The following is a 20,265-nucleotide window of genomic DNA, read 5'->3' on the forward strand; positions in this document are numbered from 1 at the left end:
ATGCTTAAGATAAGTAATTCATTTTTAAATTAAGCCCATATTCCTTTATTTGTCCCTCTTGCGACTGAGTACCTTCCCCACTGCCCCCTTTATCTCTATTTGCCCTTGGAGACATCCACCCAGGAGGCAATATCACCCACTTTGGGAACCCATTGATTTATAGACTAGTTTGTAGTGATGATGTATTGCCTTTGGAAAATCATGTACCTTTTCCAGGAAAGGTAGCACATGGATCCTAGCACATTTTCTTGATTACAGAGACTCGGCTGGCACCAGGGCAGGAATGGATTCTCAATATTCCTGGATTTCAGTGCTTTAAAAGGGATAGAGAGGGCGGAAAAAGGGGAGGAGGGGTGGCATTACTGGTCAGGGATACTATTACAGCTACAGAAAGGGTGGGTAATGTAGCAGGATCCTCTTTTGAGTCAGTATGGGTGGAAGTCAGGAACAGGAAGGGAGTAGTTACTCTATTGGGGGTATTCTGTAGGCCCCCTGGTAGCAGCAGAGATACAGAGGAGCAGAATGGGAGGCAGATTTTGGAAAGGTGCAAAAATAACAGGGTTGTTATCATGGGTGACTTTAACTTCCCTAATATTGATTGGCACCTGATTAGTTCCAAGGGTTTAGATAGGGCAGAGTTTGTTAAGTGTGTCCAGGATGGATTCCTGTTACAGTATGTGGACAGGCCAACTAGGGGGAATGCCATACTAGATCTAGTACTAGGTAATGAACCGGGTCAGGTCACAGATCGCTCAGTGGGTGAGCATCTGGGGGACAATGACCACCGCTCCCTGGCCTTCAGCAATATCACGGAAAAGGATAGAATCAGAGAGGACAGGAAAATTTTTAATTGGCCAAGGGCAAATTATGAGGCTATAAGGCTAGAACTTGCGGGTGTGAATTGGGATGATGTTTTTGCAGGGAAATGTACTATGGACATGTGATCGATGTTTAGAGATGTTAGGGATGTTAGGGATAAATTTGTCCTGGTGAGGAAGATAAAGAATGGTGGGGTGAAGGAACCATGGGTGACAGCTGAGGTGAAAAATCTAGTCAGGTGGAAGAAGGCAGCATACATGAGGTTTAGGAAGCAAGGATCAGATGGGTTTATTGATGAATATAGGGAAGCAAGAAAGGAGCTTAAGAAGGGGCTGAGAAGAGCAAGAAGGGGGCATGAGAAGGCCTTGGCGAGTAGGGTAAAGGAAAACCCTAAGGCATTCTTCAATTTTGTGAAGAAAAAAAGGATGACAGGAGTGAAGGTAGGCCCGATTAGAGATAAAGGTGGGAAGATGTGCCTGGAGGCTGTGGAAGTGAACGAGGTCCTCGATGAATACTTCTCTTCGGTATTCACTAATGAGAGGGAACTTGATGATGGTGAGGACAATATGAGTGAGGTTGATGTTCTGGAGTATGTTGATATTAAGGGAGAGGAGGTGTTGGAGTTGTTAAAATACATTAGGATGGATATGTCTCCAGGGCCTGACGGAATATTCCCCAGGCTGCTCCATGGGGCGAGGGAAGAGATTGCTGAGCCTCCGGCTAGGATCTTTATGTCCTCATTGTCCACGGGAATGGTACCGTAGGACTGGAGGGAGGCAAATGTTGTCTCCTTGTTCAAAAAAGGTAGTAGGGATAGTCTGGGTAATTATAGACCAATGAACCTTACGTCTGTGGTGGGAAAACTGTTGGAAAAGATTCTTAGAGATAGGATCTATAGGCATTTAGAGAATCATGGTCTGATCAGGGACAGTCAGCATGGCTTTGTGAAGGGCAGATCTTGTCTAACAAGCCCGATAGAGTTCTTTGAGGAGGTGACTAGGCATATAGTGCAGTGGATGTGATCTATATGGATTTTAGTAAGGCATTTGACAAGGTTCCACATGGTAGGCTTATTCAGAAAGTCAGAAGGCATGGGATCCAGGGAAGTTTGGCTAGGTGGATTCAGAATTGGCTTGCCTGCAGAAGGCAGAGGGTTGTGGTGGAGGGAGTACATTCAGATTGGAGGATTATGACTAATGGTGTCCCACAAGGATCTGTTCTGGGACCTCTACTTTTCGTGATTTTTATTAATGACCTGGATGTGGGGGTAGAGGGGTGGGTTGGCAAATTTGCAGACGACACAAAGGTTGATGGTGTTGTAGATAGCGTAGAGGATTGTCGAAGATTGTAGAGAAACATTGATAGGATGCAGAAGTGGGCTGAGAAGTGGCAGATGGAGTTCAACCCGGAGAAGTGTGAGGTGGGACACTTTGGAAGGACAAATTCCAAGGCAGAGTACAAATTAAATGGCAGGATACTTGGTAGTGTGGAGGAGCAGAGGGATCTGGGGATACATGTCCATAGATCCCTGAAAGTTGCCTCACAGGTGGATAGGGTATTTAAGAAAGCTTATGGGGTGTTAGCTTTCATAAGTCGAGGGATAGAGTTTAAGAGTCACGATGTAATGATGCAGCTCTATAAAACTCTGGTTAGGCCACACTAGGAGTACTGTGTCCAGTTCTGGTCGCCTCACTATAGGAAGGATGTGGAAGCATTGGAAAGGGTACAGAGGAGATTTACCAGGACGCTGCCTGGTCTAGAGAGTATGCATTATGATCCGAGATTAAGGGAGCTAGGGCTTTACTCTTTGGAGAGCAGGAGGATGAGAGGAGATATGATAGTGGTGTACAAGATAATAAGAGGAATAGATAGAGTGGATAGCCAGCGCCTCTTCCCCAGGGCACCACTGCTCAATACAAGAGGACATGGCTTTAAGGTAAGGGGTGGGAAGTTCAAAGGGGATATTAGAGGAAGGTTTTTTACTCAGAGAGTGGTTGGTGTGTGGAATGCACTGCCTGAGTCAGTGGTGGAGGCAGATACACTAGTGAAGTTTAAGAGACTATTAGACAGGCATATGGAGGAATTTATGGTAGGGGGGTTATATGGGAGGCAGGGTTTGAGGGTCAGCACAACATTGTGGGCCGAAGGGCCTGTAATGTGCTGTACTATTCTATGTTCCATTGATTAGTTTACTGTATAAGGTAAATGACATGCGGTGATTGTTTTCCTCACTGACCTATTGAAGAAGCAGAAGACCTGAAAATAAAGGAGGAGGAAGAGACAGTGTGTTATGCAGCACTGAAACAGGCCCCGTTGCCCACAATACACATGGTGCCCTTGTGCCTATTAATATTAATCCTGTTTATCCGCATTGTTTCTGCTACGCTCTGCAGTGCCTGCATACTTGTGTTATTTTCTGGTTCACTTCCAGTCACTCTAACCTCTCTGCTCCATCATGCACTCACCCCTTCTGGTCCTTTTGAGGTCTGCGTTGCCTTCACCCTTCATATTTGCTGGACTAGTGCCCTGATGTGTCCCTCTCAGGTCTGCCTGAGCTTTATCAGTCTAACCAGAGACACCACACACACCCGGCTACTCCCTGTGTGACCCGCTGCCCTCCAGCAAAAGGTTCAGGACACTAAAAGCCAGGACTAATAGACAGAGGAACAGCTTCTATCCCAGAGCTGTGGCCTCCATCACACCACTCCCACAGAACAATGACTGAAACTGTGAGCACACACATGCACACACAGGACTCAAATACTTGCACTAACGGCACTTTGTGCATTACTGTGATATTCTGGTACTGCTGCAACTTATTTTCTGCTACTTATCTATTTAATACTGTTTTTCTATTACTGTCTTGTTTTAATCTACCGCTTTATTTAATTGCCTGAGAGGAAGCCAAACACAGTTTCATTGTACCTATGTACGATGACAATAAAGATCATTCAATTCAGTTCAATTCACTTGGTGGTCTGCCTGAATCCACACTATGGTCTCCCTTTAAGGTCTAATTTTCTTTCTAACCTGCTCATGCTTCCCCCTAATGGCTGCGCTGAGTTGTCAGACAGCACCTTTTCACATTGCGTGCTCCACTTCCAATCACCCTGCTCTCCTTTCTTCACCCTCCGATCATTACTGTTGTCCCCTTCGCGCTGTTCATCTTATTCCTGATTCACCTTATGCAGTCCACTAGGTCTCCTACCTTTCAGGTCCTCTTGGCCATCGCCCTTTCAGGTCACTTGTGCACCACCTTGAAGTCTCCCTTTCAGGTCAGCTTGAGCTGCAGCCTGTCGGTTCCCTTTCAACAGAAATGTGTTTTCCTTTATAAGATCATAGAAGAAAATATTTTGAATGAAATGTAGTGAGTAAAACAGCAAAAGGTTGTGTTAAGTCACATGTTGGGAAATCATCCTAATGATTCTATTGTTAAACAGTTGTTCAGATGCTCTGGCTTCACCTGCTAAGAAGTAATTGTGTACGTGTCCAATAATCTCAAAATGCTGCTGCTTTTCTCAAATTTGTGTGTGGTTGATATTGCCGGTAGATTGACATCACTGATGCGCTGTGATTAGTTTAAACAAGATGGAAACTGCTGACACCATGACTGATAGGTGCATATTGCATTCATCTAAGTTTATTGCTCAACTTTAATGGGGGCTTTCTTTAATTAAAATAAACTGTTTACAGGTTGTTAATTCAACAACCCATGCCCATAAAACTAAAGGCCTGGCTGTTAATGACTCGGGTGATTAAAATGTGGTGAGTACACATCAGAAAGTTGAAGCACTGGAGGAGATATCAGTGATAGGGAGGGAGAAGAAAAAGAATTTAGAACAAGATAGAGGGACTTGAAAAGAAAGATGAGATTATAAAAATGCTTAATTGGTGGTCATCGTTGGTCAGTAAGAATGTGTGGCGGCCCAGTTAGGACAGAGATATAGGTGTTTTGGATGTCTTTACAGATGTAGAACAAGGTTGCCTGCCTGGGCTACACCAGACGATAACCAAAAAGGATTGGCACAAGTCAGAGTGCCAGCAGCAGAGAGACAGAAAGTAGCAATGTTACACTGCTGGCGGGAGCTGTTCATTTGGACATGAGGTCTTATCTTGTCGGATTCAAGTGGGTTAAGAAGATATTGAACTTTCATGCTCAGCTCGGCCTCAGACTGTGGACAGGGTCAGTGTAAGGGGTTACTGGTTTACCATAAGATTTAGAAACAGTATTAGGACATTCATCCCTTCAAGCCTTGGCTGGAAATGAAGTCATGGGGCTGATCTGACCTACACCCAAATCTCAAGGGCTCACCAATATTTTCAAGCCCAGTGACCTGCAGGCCTCATTTCTCAGCTGTGTTGTGAGGTGGAGTGGGTTGAGAGTGGCAGTGAAGTGTCTGTTTTGGCGTCCTGTGGTCCCTGACACTCCAGCAATATTAAAAATTGGTGAAGTTGTTTGAATAATCTAAAAAGATGCTGATGATTAAAACATTAAACATAAAAGCCATGAATGAATATAAATCACTTCATATAAATATAAATCACTTTATATGTGTAAGTTTAATTGAAATTTGAGTTAGAATTGGTTTATTATTAGCACACGTACTAAAGTACAGTGAAAAACTTGTCTTGCCTTTTGTTCGTGCAGGTTAATTCATTACACATCGAGGTAGTACAAAGTAAGCAAAAACAGAATGCAGGATAAAGTGTAACGGTAAACTGTGTGGAGAAGATACAGTGCAGGTCGATCATATGGTGCAAGATCATAATGACATACATATTATGAGGTTAAGAGTCCATTTTATCATACTAGAGAACCATTATAACAACAGGGGAGACGCTGTCCTTGAACCTGGTTACTACACTGGGCTGAGAAGTGGCAGATGGAGTTTAACCAGACAAGTGTGAGGTGCTTCATTTTGGTAGGTCAAATATGATGGCAGAATATAGTATTAATGGTAAGACTCTTGGCAGTGTGGAGGATCAGAGGGATCTTGGGGTCCGAGTCCACAGGACATCAAAGCTGCTATGCAGGTTGACTCTGTGGTTAAGAAGGCATACGGTGCATTGGCCTTCATCAAGCGTGGGATTGAGTTTAAGAGCCGAGACGTAATATTGCAACTATATAGGACCCTGGTCAGACCCCACTTGGAGTACTGTGCTCAATTCTGGTCGCCTCACTACAGGAGGGATGTGGAAACCATAGTAGGGTGCAGAGGAGATTTACAAGGATGTTGCCTGGATTGGGGAGCGTGCCTTATGAGAATAGGTTGAGTGAACTCGGCCTTTTCTCCTTGGAGCGACGGAGGATGAGAAATGACCTGATAGAGGTGTTCAAGATAATGAGAGCAATTGATAGTGTGAAGAGACAGAGGCTTTTCCCCAGGGCTGAAATGACTAGCACGAGAGGGCATAGTTTTAAGGTGCTTGGATGTAGGTGCAGTGGAGATGTCAGGGGTAAGCTTTTATGCAGAGAGTGGTGAGTGTGTGGAATGGGCTGCCGGCGGCGGTGGTGGAGGCTCAAACAATAATAGGGTCTTTTAAGAGACTCCTGGTTGGCTACATGGAGCTTAGAAAAATAGAGGGCTATGGGTAAAGCCTAGGTCGTTCTAAGGTAGGGACATGTTCGGCACAACTTTGTGGGCCGAAGGGCCTGTATTGTGCTGTAGGTTTTCTATGTTTCTGTGTGCTTTCAGGCTTTTGTATCTTTGGATGGGAAAGGGGAGAAGAGAGAATGGCCTTTATAACATAAATAAGGTATTAAGTACAGAAAATAAACTTTCAAAAAAATGCTAACCTTAACTTTTCAATGATGACCAACGATTGCATTCTAAAGAATGGAGCCATGTCAGAGACACAAAGTGAATCTACCCTCTCAAATCAATACATTTATGAAGTGTCACTGGACTCATTGGTGAGCCTGGGGCTTTGCAAGAGGTCAGGCATGTTCCAGCTGGACTTGCTGGTGGTTGGCTACAGAATTGTCAGTTAGCAATCATTATACAGCTGGCCAATGGCTTTGGTTTTCCCAGTATTTAGCTGGAGGCAATTTCCAACCCTCCGCTACTAGGTGTTGGGCAAGCTGCCTGACAATTTAGAGGCAGCAGAGGGTCAAATAAGTTATAACTATTATGCATTGATATTGTAATAATCGCCATATGCAATATATAAACTTTGACGGTAACACTTCACAAAGCAAATGCTAGGAAAAGACCTGATTAGTTTGTGTCAATTTTTTTTAATACTTTCTGCAACGACAGCAGAATTTCTACTGTTCAGAAAGCTGTGCACATTTAAACGAAGTTCATAATATAGTACGGTCTCAATAAAAACACCACGCATGAATTTTGCAGTAGTTTCTGGCAGGATTGAATATATTCATCCAGTTTATTATTGGTTATACTTGTGTTATTGATGGCTGACAAGAAAAGATAGCTTTCTGCAGGACGTGCTGACATTACGTGTGATGGAGTACCTTACACCAAAAGCAGTGATAGTATTAATGACAACTGTAAGGTGCTGTTATTGCAGTCGTGGTGCTTTTGACAGTGAGCGTCTGTCACCTAATACCGGTAAAGTAGTGATGATTGTGGTGCCTTTTGTACAGTCAATCCGCCTGCCTGATAAATGTCAGATTCAGTATTAGAAATATAGACTTACATAAAGAAAGAAGATTAGGCTTATAATAGGTGTCACAGTTGTGATAAATCCAACAGCAAAATGATTAGTGTTTAGAGAACAACTATCTGGACAATGTACAACTTCAGTCACTTGTGTTAAGGACTGTATTTCGTTTAAAATTTAGGAATAAGGCGTCCCGATTTCACTTCTTGTTTCAAATAATTAAATTTGTTTCTTTATACTTGGTTTGCTAATTGTTCCTTTTTGTGACTATATTGTAAGAAGGTTGCCATCTACATGTGTCACTGCATCCAAGCCTCCTGAGCCTGCAGTGCACTGAACCAGACATCTTACTGCATCAAGGAGCATAGAAGATGCATGCCTTTGGGTCACCTGGAGAAATTGGCGGTAGCAGAACATTGCATACACAATGAACACAGGATTTACTTTAACGGCACAAAACAACTCGGCTATGCTTATGAGTTTTGGGACCGCTTGGTGAAGAAAGCCATTGAATAAGAGTAGAGAATAAGAGTTTCAACAAAGACAAAGGTTTTACTCTAAATAAGAACTGGAATACGATTTTAAACAGGGCAGGGCAGTGAAAACCAGCTTGGTTAAGGAATGGATGACGAAAGTTAACTACATATACCACTGGATTAGACAGGCCTAGGCATCATCCCCGATGAAGATGGTGGAGTTTGTCATCAAAATGTTGGTTAAAATAAATTCCTGGACCCAGCTGCTGGAAGCCTGAGAAGAGTTTATGCATCTTACTGCTTTGCTGCCTTACTAATTTGAGAAAAAAGGGTCCGACATAACAGGTAGACTGGCAGGAATTTTTATAACTAACGGCACAAGGTTGTATGGCATCCTCATAGTGAACTGTGGAGCCATTCACAACTTTTAGGCCTTCTGCAGGTCAGGGTCAATCATCGATATTAGATCCTAGCTGTTTATGTGATATGCAACCTAGGACAGTATGATATGGAGAGCAAGCTATTGCCTATGTAGCAGTCTCCCCCGCCTTCTCCACACAGCTGATAAACCAGAAAGAATGGTAGAGACTGGTACAGTTTGGCACCAGTGGCGCTGCAGGAGTTGCCAGTCAGTGTTGAACTCAACATGGGACTGCTTTAGGGACTCCAGCTCTGGATGTTTCCTTGGGATTTACTTCCAAAGCCTTTCTATGAATAGATATAGCTGCAAGGCAGAGGAGGTTTGAGGTCAGACCTTTCCTTTTCTGAGTTGCCAACCACGGCTAATGAAGCCCATCTGCCCAAAAGCAACTGAATTTAAGGTGCCAATAACCTGCTTTTGCCCTTTCTTCTGTCAGTAGAAACAGTTCTGCAAGGCTTACCAAGGCTTAATATTGGCCAGGAGATGGACTTGATTATTAGAGGCTATTTGAGACTGATGCCATTGCACGCATGTAATAGGTAGCAGGAGCTCATCCCCACTGTCATCTGCGTTAAGGAACCAACTCACAACCATCATATCTACCCATATGTGAAGCACTAAGTATATGCTTGAATTTCAAAACCTTTAGTGAGACTGGAAGGCTTTCTTTTGAGACTGGCATCCTACCTAAGGACAGGCAGAAATCCTAGCATATACTGTACACTCAGTGGCCACTTTATTAGGTACACCTGCTCATTAATGCAAATATCTAATTGGCCAAATCATGACCATTTTGATTAAGTTGCACTTAAAGTGGACTTAATTTCTTTTGTTCTAATTGTATTCTTTCTGATAAAAATAGTGAATAATTTATGCTTGTTTTTCTTTTGAATGGTGCTTGCACACTCAGTAGCCACCTGTTTGTAAATGAAAATATCTAATCAGCCAATAATGTGGTAGCAACTCAATGCATAAAAGTATGCAGATATGGTCAAGAGATTCAGTTCTTTTTCAGACCAGACATTAGAATGGGGAAGAAATGGATCTGAGTGACTTTGACTGGAATGATTATTGGTGTCACATGGGGTGGTTTGAGTATCTCAGAAACTGCTGATCTGAAGGCATTTTCACACACAACAGTCTCTAGTGTTTACAGAGAATGGTGCAAATCAAAAAAAAAAATCCAGTGGGCGGCAGTTCTTTGGGTGAAAACTGCTTTTGAGTGAGAGAAGACCAGAGGGGAATGGCCAGACTGGTTCAAGCTGATGGGAAAATGACAGTAACTTAGTAACCATGCATTTCAACAGCGGTGTGTAGAAGAGCACCTCTGATGCACAACATGTCAAAACTTGAAGTGGAGGGGCTACAGTGTCAGAAGCCCACAAATATACACTCAGTAGCCACTTTATTAGGAACAGGAGATACCTAATAATATGGCCACTGAGTGTATACTGTATATGTGAAGCACTAAATTTCTGTTTGAATTTGGGAAAGCATTAGGAAGACTGGCGACCTACTCAATATCAGGCAGCAATCCAAATTCATATAATCACAAGTTTTCAGGAACCTTGTTAATGATCAGAGGGATATAGGGGTTAAAGTCCATCGATCCCTGAAAATGGCAACTAAGGGAGAGAGGGCGGTGAAGAAAGCAGACAGTAGTGTATATATGCTTGCATAGAATATAAGGGTTGGGGGATTGTGTTGCAACTTTACAAAACACTGGTAAGGCTACACCCAAAGTATTGCATGTAGTTCTGCTCACCACAGTGTAGGAAGAATGTGGTTGCATGGAAGAGAGTGCAGAGGAGATTCACCTGAATTTGCACAGATTGATGGATGAAAAATTGCTTGGGCTGGGCCTGTGTTTTCTGGAATGAAGGAAGTTGAGATGTGACTTGATATTAGCAGAATCAGAATCAGAATCAGTTTTAATATCACTGGCATATGTCATGAAATATGTTGTCTTGCAGCAACAGTACATTGCCTTAAGGAATATATATATGTAATTTAAAAAGTTGCGCAAAAAGTGAACAAAAAATAATAGCGAGGTAGTGTACATGGATTCATTGTCCGTTCACGAATCTGATGGTGGTGGGAAGCAGCTGTTCCTGAAATGTTGAATGTAAGTCTTCAGGCTCCTGCACCTACTCCTTGATGGTAGCAATGAGAAGGGGGCATGTGCTGGGTGATGGAGGTCCTTGATGATGGATGCCACCTTTTTGAGGCATCACCTTTTTTGATGCCAGGGAGGCTAATGGCCATGTTGGAGCTGGCTGAGTTTGCAACTTTTTGAAGCTTTTTCCAATCCTCTGCAGTGCCCCCCCCCCATACCAGATGGTGATGCAGCCAGTTAAAAAGCTGTCCATGGTACATCTGTAGAAATATGTGAGTGTCTTTGGCATTATGCCAGGTCTCCTCAAACTCCCAATGAAGTACTACTGTTATCGTGCCTTCTTTTTAATTGCATCAATATGTTGGGCCCATGAATACTTTGCTTCAGTATTCACAAGTGAAAAGGACCTTGATCAGGGTGAGGTCGAAATGGAAGAGGCCTGTGTGCTGGATAATGTGGAGATTAAGGAAGAAGAAGTGTTGGGTCTTATAAGTTCCCAGGGCCGGACGTGATATATCCCAGGTTGCTGTGGGAAGTGAGAGAAGAGATCGCTGGAGCAGTAGCTATGATCTTTGAATCCTCTTTAGCTGCAGAGGAGGTGCCGGAGGATTGGAGAATGGCAAATGTAGTTCCCTTGTTTAAAAAAGGTAATGGGGGAATCCTGGGAACTATAGACCGGTGAGTCTTACGTCGGTGGTCTGCAAACTATTGGAAAGGATTCCTAAGAATAGGATTTACTAGCACTTGGAGAAGTACAGTCTACTGGAGGATAGTCAACATGGCTTTGTGAAGGGAAGGTCGTGCCTCACGAGCCTAATTGAGTTTTTTGAAGAGGTAACAAAAGAAATTGATGAGGGTAGGGTGGTAGATGTGGTCTATATGAATTTTAGCAAGGCATTTGACAAGGTCCCCCATGAGAGACTCATCCAGAAAGTCATGAGGCATGGGATCAGTGGAACCTTGGCTGTTTGGATAAAAAATTGGCTTAAAGGAAGTAAACAGAGGGTAGTGGAAGGAAAGTATTCTGCCTGGAGGTCAGTGACTAGTGGAGTGCGGCAAGGATCTGTCCTGGGACCCCTGCTGTTTGTGATTTTTATAAATGAACTGGATGAAGAGGCAGAAGGATGGGTGAGTAAGTTTGTGGATGACACAACGATTGGAGGAGTTGTGGATGGAGGTGTAGGTTGTTGAAGGTTACAAGAGGATTTCGACAGGATGCAGAGTTGGGTGGAAAAGTGGCAGATGGGGTTCAATCCGGATAAGTGTGAGGTGATGCATTTTGGAAGGACAAAGTAGAAGACTGAGTACAGGGTTAATGGTCGGATACTTAAGAGTGTGGATGAACAGAGGGACCTTGGGGTTCAAATCCATACATTAGAGAGGTCATGTTGCAACTCTACAAACCTCTGGTGAGACTACACTTAGAGTATTGTGTCCAGTTCTGGTCACCTCATTATAGGAAGGATGTGGAAGCTATGAAAAGGGTGCAGAGGAGATTTACCAGGACGTTGCCTGGATTGGAAAACAAGTCTTATTAGGAAAGGTTAGCAGAGCTGGGACTTTTCTCTTTGGAGCATAGAAGGATGAGAGGGGACTTGATAGAGGTCTACAAGGTTATAAGAGGCATAGATAGGGTGGATAGCCAGTACCTGTTTCCCAGGACACGAATAGCAAACACCAGAGGGCATATGTACAAAGTTAAGGGAGGGAAGTTTTGGGGAGACATCAGGGGTAAGTTTTTTACACAGAAGGTTGTGGGTGCCTGGATTGGCTTTCCAGGGATGGTGGTGGAGGCTAAAGCATTAGAGGTATTTAAGAGCCTCTTGGACAGGCACATGGATGAAAGAAAAATAGAGGGTTACGGGGTAGTGTGGGTTTAGTACGTTTTTTTTTAAAGGACTATATGGGTTGGCACAACATCGAGGGCCGAAGGGCCTGTACTGTGCTGTAGTATTCTAGTGTCTAGTGTGTAATGATAGATCTTCAATGATTTTGACACCCAAGAACTTGAAACTGCTCTTCCGTTCCATTGCTGACTCATCGATGAGGACTGGTGAATGGTACCTGAATTTTCCCTTCCTGAACACCACAATCAATCCCTTGGTCTTACTGCCGTTGAGCGCAAGGTTATTGCAGTGACACCACTCAACCAACTGATCTGTCTAGCTCCTGTATGCCTTCTCGTCACTATCTGATATTCTGTGAGCAATAGAGCAATAATTGATAAGTTTATAGATGGCATTTAAGCTGTGCCTAGCCACATAGTATAAAGAATGTTAGAGGCATAAAAAGGCTAGGTAGTAACAATTTTTCCCCATGGTGTGGGTTTCATAAACAAGAGGGCATGGATTTATGTTATGAAGAAGGAATTTTCAAGACAATCTGCGTGGTAATTTTTTTTACACAGAGACTGGTGGAGCTGGTTCAATCAGATACAATCATTCTGTTTAAGTGGCACTTCATCACTTAAATAGACAAGGGGGAGAAGGAATCAGTCTAAATTTGGGCAAATGGGATGAGAGTAGATGAGCAATAAAGTTGGCATGGATGTGATGGGTCAAAATGACAGTTTGTGTGTCATAAGAATTTATAGCTCATTAATCCTAATTAGCCCTCTCTCTAAGATCAATAAATTGCCTTGCTCTTATGAAAAGAGTATTTGATGCAAATTATCTGATAAAATGTCATGTTACTCTCATGCTGTACAAACAGCATTGTATACAATTATTTGTTTCTGTAATGAAACAAGACGGTAAAGATTAACTTTATTTGTCATATGTACATTAAAAATGTGCCATTTGCGTCAATGACCATCGCAGTCTGAGGATTGAGCTGAGAAGAACTGCAAGTGTCACCAGGCTTCTGGCACCAGCATAGCATACCCACAACTTATGAACCCTTATTAACCTTTTCCAGTGTATATATGATCAATGGACACAGCTGGTGGCATAGTGGCATCGGTACCGGACTTAGGGACGAAAGATCCCGAGTTCGAATCCAGCCGGCTCCCCTCACGCTTTCCATCTGTGCTGGGTTATGAGCTGGTGATCTCTTTGGAAACTCACTCGGCAGAAGGCAATGGCAAACCACTGCTGTAACTTGCCTCGTACGCGGTTCCCCACTACGTCAGAGAGGCGTGGAAGGAAATTGTCCGCTAACCGGAGAAACTCCAGATGCAACGTACCTTTTCTTTTTTATATGTTCAATAAACTCTTCTCGGGCTTCCAGCCGGATGTAGCTAATCGATTTTAACCAACGTTTCGATGACAATCTCTGTCATCTTCATCAGGGATGATGCCTGGGCAAGTCTAGTCTGGTAGTATTTATATTCCCGTAGTCTATCCCTCCTGATTGGTTAGTCCTCATCCAATCAGGTTGGCAATGTCCAATCTTATTTGCAATCAAATTCCAGTTCTTACATAAAGCAAGATCTTCGTCTTTGTTAAAATTCTTTTCCTCTAGTTTTATTTCAATGGCTTCCGTCACCAGGCGGTCCCAAAAACCATTGGCATGGCACAGGGGTTTTTTGCCGTCTAAGTCAATACTATGGCTATTGCAAATGATTAGCGGCAGCATAATATTCTTCTGCCAACACAATGTTCATATCCTTCCATTTTACTCTCATTTGTGTGCCTATGTAAACATCTCTGAGAAGTCCTTGATGTACAGCTCTATAAAATGTATTCACCCCCATTGGATGTTTTCATGTTTTATTGATTTACAACATTGAATCACAGTGGATTTAATTTGGCTTTTAATGACAGTGATCAACCAAAAAAGATGTTTTCATGTCAAAGTGAAAACAGATCTCCACAAAGTGATCTAAGTTAATTATAGATATAAAACACAAAATAATTAGACCATAAGGTCATAAGACATAGGAGCAGAATTAAGCCATTCACACATTGAATCTGCTCTGCAATTCCAGCATGGCTGATTCCGGATCCCACTCAATCCCATACACCTGCCTTCTCACCATATCATTTTATGTCCTGCCCGATTAGGAATCGATTAACTTCCATCTTAATTATACCCATGGACTTGGCCTCCACCGCAGTCTGTGGCAAAGCATTCCACAGATTCACCATTTTCTGGCTAAAATAAATTCTTCTTTACCTCTGTTTTAAAGGATCGCCCCTCAATTTTGAGGCTGTGCCCTCTAGTTCTGGATACCTTCACCATAAGAAACCCTATCAAGTCCTTTCAACATTCCACACCAACCCTATCTAATCCTTTCAACATTTGGTAGGTTTCAATGAGTTCCCCTCACACTTTTCTAAATTCCAGTGAGTACAAGCCCAAAGCTGTCAAACAACCCTCATATGTAAGCCCCTGCTCTCCGGGAATTATCCTCATGAACCTCCTCTGGACTCTCTCCAATGACAACACATCCTTTCTGAGATACGGGGCCCAAAACTGTTGACAATTCTCCAAGTGCAGCCTGGCTAGTGTCTTACAAAGGCTCAGCATTATCTCCTTGCTTTTATATTATATTCTCCCTAAAATAAGTGCCAACTTTGCATTTCCCTTCCTTACCACAGACTCAACCTCTAAGTTAGCCTTCTGAGAGTCTTTCACGAGGTCCCCTAAGTCCCTCTGCACCTCTGATGTTTGAACTTTCTCCCTATTTAAATAATAGTCTGCACTATTGTTCCTTTTCCAAAATGCATTGTCATGCATTTCCCAACACTCTATTCCATCTGTCATTTTTTTTCCCATTCTTCTAATTTGTCTGAGTCATGCTGACTTTGACTTGTTTTATCATTAGTCTGCAAGTACCTTGAAACCTCATCCTTAATAATAGACTCCATCACTTTCCCAACCACTAAGGTTAGGCTAACTGGCCTATGATTTCCTTGCTTATGCCTTCTTAAAGAGTGGAGTGACATTTGCAATCTTCCAGTCATCCAGGGCCATGCCAGAGTCAAGTGATTCTTGAAAGATCCTGACCAATGCATTTGTTATCTCGTCAGCAACCTCTCTCAAACACCGTGATGTAATCCATCAGGCCCAGGTGACTTATCCACCTTATGACCTTTGACTTTGCCTAGTACTTTTTCCTTTGTAATAGCAATGACACTCACTCCTGTTCCCTGACACTTATGGACCTCTGGCACACTGCTAGTGTCTTCCACAATGAAGGCAGATGCAAAGTACCCATTAAGTTCATCTGCCATTTCTTTGTCCCCTGCTACTATCTCACCGGCATCATTTTCCCACTCACTTTTGTTGCCTTATATGCCCTTTCCTTGGACGAAGTCAGCATGGTTTCTGTAAAAGGAAATCTTGCGAGGAAGTAACAAATCTTGACGAAGGGTCTCAGCCTGAAACGTCGACTGCACCTCTTCCTAGAGATGCTGCCTCGCCTGCTGCGTTCACCAGCAGCTTTGATGTGTGTTGCTGGACAAAGGAGAGGCAGTGGATGTCATTTACATGGATTTTCAGAAGGCATTTGATAAGGTACCACACATGAGCCTGCTTAACAAGATAAAATCCTATGGTGTTACAGGAAAGATACTGACATGGATAGCGGAATGGCTGACAGACAGGATCAGCAGGTGGGAATAAAGGGGCCTTTTCTGGTTGGTTGCCGGTGGCTAGTGGTGTTCCTCAGGGGTCAGTATTAGGACCGCTGCTTTTCACATTGTCAATGATTTAGATAATTAAAATTGATGGCTTTGTGGCAAAGTTTGCTGATGATACGACGATAGGTGGAGGGGTGGGTAATTACAGTAGGACTTAGACAAATTGGAAGAATGAGCAAAGAAGTGGCAGATGGAATACAGTGTTGGGAATTTTATAATAAAGCATTTTGGTAAAAGGAACAAAAGTGTGGACTATTACCTAAATGGGAAGAAAATTCAAACATTAGAGGTGCATAGGGAATTTGGAGTCCTCGTACAAGACTCCCAGAAAGTTGATTTACATGTTGAGTCTGGCATTTAATTCAAGGGGAATAGAATATAAAAAGCAAAGAGATAATACTGAGGCTTTGTAAGACACTGGTCGGGCTGCACTTGGAATATTGTCAACAGTTTTGGGCCCCATGTCTCAGAAAGGATGTGTTGTCATCGGAGAGAGTCCAGAGGATGTTCACAAGGATGATTCCCAGAATGAAGGGGTTAACATTTGAGGACCATTTGGCAGCTTTGGGCCTGTACTCACTGGAATTTAGAAGAATACGGGGAGATCTCTTTGAAACCCACTGAATGTTGGAAAGAGTAGATAGGTGGATGCAGAGAGAATGTTTCCTGTGGTGGGGGTATCCAGAACTAGAGGACACCACCTCAAAATTGAGGGGTGACCCTTTAGAACAGAGGTAAGGAGGAACCGTTTAGCCAAAGAGTAGTAAATCTGTGGAATGCTCTGCCACAGACTGTGGTAGAGGCCAATTCCATGTGTATATTTAAGGTGGAAGTTGATCATTTCTTGATCGATCAGGGCATCAAAGGATATAGCAGGAAGGCAGGTGTATGGGATCTGGAATCAACCATAATGTAATGGCAGAGCAGAATCGATGGGCTGAATTGGTACATTGACCTTTATTAATCAAAGTATTGAGTGTAAGAGCTGGAATGTTATGATGAGGTTGTATAAGGCATTGGTGAGGCCGAATCTGGAGTATTGTGTTCAGTTTTGGTCACCAAATTACAGGAAGGATATAAATAAGGTTGAAAGAGTGCAGAGAAGGTTTACAAGGATGTTGCCGGGACTTGAGAAACTCAGTTACAGAGAAAGGTTGAATAGATTAGGACTTTATTCCCTGGAGCGTAGAAGAATGAGGGGAGATTTGATAGAGGTATATAAAATTATGATGGGTATAGATAGAGTGAATGCAAGCAGGCTTTTTCCACTGAGGCAAGGGGAGAAAAAAACCAGAGGACATGGGTTAAGGGTGAGGGGGGAAAAGTTTAAAGGGAACATTAGAGGGGGCTTCTTCACACAGAGAGTGGTGGAAGTATGGAATGAGCTGCCAGACGAGGTGGTAAATGTGGATTCTTTTTTAACATTTAAGAATAAATTGGACAGATACATGGATGGGAGGTGTATGGAGGGATATGGTCCGTGTGCAGTTCAGTGGGACTAGGCAGAAAATAGTTTGGCACAGCCAAGAAGGGCCAAAAGGCCTGTTTCTGTGCTGTAGTTTCTATGGTTTCTATGGAATGGTCTAATTCTGCTCCTATGTCTTATGGCCTTGCAGTCCTGAACTTCCTTTGTCAGCCACGGTTGCCTACCTGTGCCATTTGAGGACTTCTTCCTCTGTGGGATATATCTATCCTGCACCTTGTGAACTATTCCCAGACACTTCAGCCATCTCTACTCTGTCATCATCTCTGCCAGTATCCTCCTCCAATACAGCTGGGTAAACTCCTCCCTCATTATTGATACATGTGAATTATGCTTCCTACTGCATAAGCGCAATCATATTATGATCACTGCCTCCTAAGTGTTCCTGTGCGTTAAGCTTCCTAATAAGAACTGGGTTATTACACAACACCCAATCTAAGATAGTTTTTCCCTGAGTAGGTTCAAGCACAGGCTGCTCTAAAAAGCCATCTCTTAGGCATTCAACAAAATTCCCTCCCTTGCAATCTGATACCAACCTGTTTTTCCCAATCCCCTTGAATATTGAAGTCCCCTATTATAGTTGTGTCATTACCCTTATTACATGCCTTTTCCAGCTCCCTTTGCAATCTTAACCCTATATCTTGTCTATCATTTGGTGTCTTATATATGATTCCTATATTTTTTTTACCCTTGCAATTTCTTAACTCCACCCACAAAGATTCAACATTCTCTGATCCGCTGTCACCTCTTTCTAATTATGTAATTCCATCTCTTACCAACAGAGCCACACCACTGCCTATGCCTTCCTGCCTATCCTTTCGATACAACATATATCCTTTGATATTTAGCTCCCAACTATGACTTTCTTTCAGTTATGACTCAGTGATGCCCACAACATTGTACTGACCAATCTCTACTTCTACCATGAGATGATCCACCTTTTTCTGAATACTATGTGCATTTAAATACAGCACCTTCGGTCCTGCATTCTTCGCTCTTTTAAAATTTGCCTCTGTGGTACAATTTAACTCTGTACTGTCTGCATTTGCACCCAGTCATTGGCTTGTCCATCCTTACATTCTATTACATCCATCATCTAATTGTAAACCTGCTGGCTCCTTCTCAGCTCTATCATACTAGTTCCCATTCCCCTGCCATATTTGTTTAAACCACTACCAACAGGGGTATGGGAACCAGTATGATTGTCACAAGGGGAGGCGGTGCTGGGAGCAAGGGTGGACCCAAATGCAAGACACATCTTGTGAGGTTAACTTAAATTAAGTTTATTGCTCGTTACAAGGAGAGCAAAGCAGAAGCAGGAATAGCGTAATGGACAAGGACTCAGGCCTTGGACTAGGCTGGGACTAAGGGTCTGGGCTAGGACTCGGAATCATGGACCACCGGGGCCAGGACTTGAGACTTGGAGCTGCCGGGGCCAGGACTTGATACTTGGAACCTCTGGGGCCGGGACTTGATACTTGGAGCCTCCAGAGGCAGGACTTGAGACTTGGAGCCACCGGGGCCGGGACTTGAGACTTGGAGCCTCCGGAGCCAGGACTTGAGACTTGGAGCCTCCAGAGGCAGGACTTGAGACTTGGAGCCACCGGGGCCAGGACTTGATACTTGGAGCCTCCAGAGGCAGGACTTGAGACTTGGAGCCTCCGGGGCCGGGACTTGAGACTTGGAGCCACCGGGGCCGGGACTTGAGACTTGGAGCCACCGGGGCCGGGACTTGAGACTTGGAGCCACCGGGGCCAGGACTTGAGACTTGGAGCCTCCGGAGGCAGGACTTGAGACTTGGAGCCTCCAGAGGCAGGACTTGAGACTTGGAGCCGCCGGGGCCAGGACTTGAGACTTGGAGCCACTGGGGCCGGGACTTGAGACTTGGAGCCTCCGGAGCCAGGACTTGAGACTTGGAGCCACCGGGGCCAGGACTTGATACTTGGAGCCTCTGGGGCCAGGACTTGAGACTTGGAGCCGCCGGGGTCAGGACTTGAGACTTGGAGCCTCTGGAGCCAGGAACTCTTCTTATTCACGGGACAAACTCAGACATAGGACATAAAACACTGAGCCGGGAATCCTCCTTAGACACAGGACGGAGTCGGGACTCTTCTTGACACAGGGTCAGGACCCTTCCAGGGTACAGGGCCGGGACCCCTTTTAGATGCACGACATGGATACGGAGACCACACATCGAAGGAGAGAATTATAACTGGGCTCAAGTACGCTCCAAGCCGCAGTGAGCTCTTGACTCACCCCCAGCGGGTTAACTTTGACTGATCCGTACTGACAAGGGAAGGTGGCTTGCTGGCTCTTGCTTTGGGAGGAGACTAGGCTTGCTCCGGCCAGATGACATTGGATCGCAGTACCTACAGTGACTCTGTTAACGCTCTCGCCCCGAATAGCTGAAAGCCGGAAACTATAAACTGCCGGTTCAGCCGAGAGTAAATTGCCTCTAGTCACCAAGCCCGAGGGACACGGGAAAACAGGGAACCAAAGGGAAACAGGGAGTCAACGGTCCAGATCGTAACATAAACAAAGTAAATTTAAAGGGACCCCGATCCGGACCATGACAATGACAAAGCTGAGGATGAGTCAGCAGGTTTACAAGTAGGTGATGGGTGTAATATGAATGTAAGGAAGGGCAAACCTATTGTGGCAGTAGGCAAACTGAAGTGGATTCAGGTCATCTTTGAGGAAGGAATTGATCTGTCACATAAGCAGTCTCTCAAAGCTCTTAA

At 43.8% G+C, this 20,265-nt stretch overlaps 1 protein-coding gene and 1 long non-coding RNA gene across 2 annotated transcripts in view; one reads left to right on the top strand and one right to left on the bottom strand.

Annotated features, from left to right (window-relative positions):
• The window catches only part of LOC134354991 (dihydropyrimidine dehydrogenase [NADP(+)]-like), a 921,558-nt gene that overhangs the window by 374,065 nt on the left and 527,228 nt on the right, over nucleotides 1-20,265 (top strand). The gene's annotated exons all lie outside the window — the stretch shown is intronic.
• Nucleotides 1-20,265, bottom strand: part of LOC134354992 (uncharacterized) — a 128,234-nt gene that overhangs the window by 5,883 nt on the left and 102,086 nt on the right. The window contains exon 2 of the long non-coding RNA XR_010019945.1: nucleotides 4,028-4,145. This is a non-coding gene — a long non-coding RNA (uncharacterized LOC134354992). The remainder of the gene's footprint in view (nucleotides 1-4,027; nucleotides 4,146-20,265) is intronic.

The sequence above is a fragment of the Mobula hypostoma genome, chromosome 12 (assembly GCF_963921235.1).
Source record: "Mobula hypostoma chromosome 12, sMobHyp1.1, whole genome shotgun sequence".
Taxonomy (NCBI): domain Eukaryota; kingdom Metazoa; phylum Chordata; class Chondrichthyes; order Myliobatiformes; family Myliobatidae; genus Mobula; species Mobula hypostoma.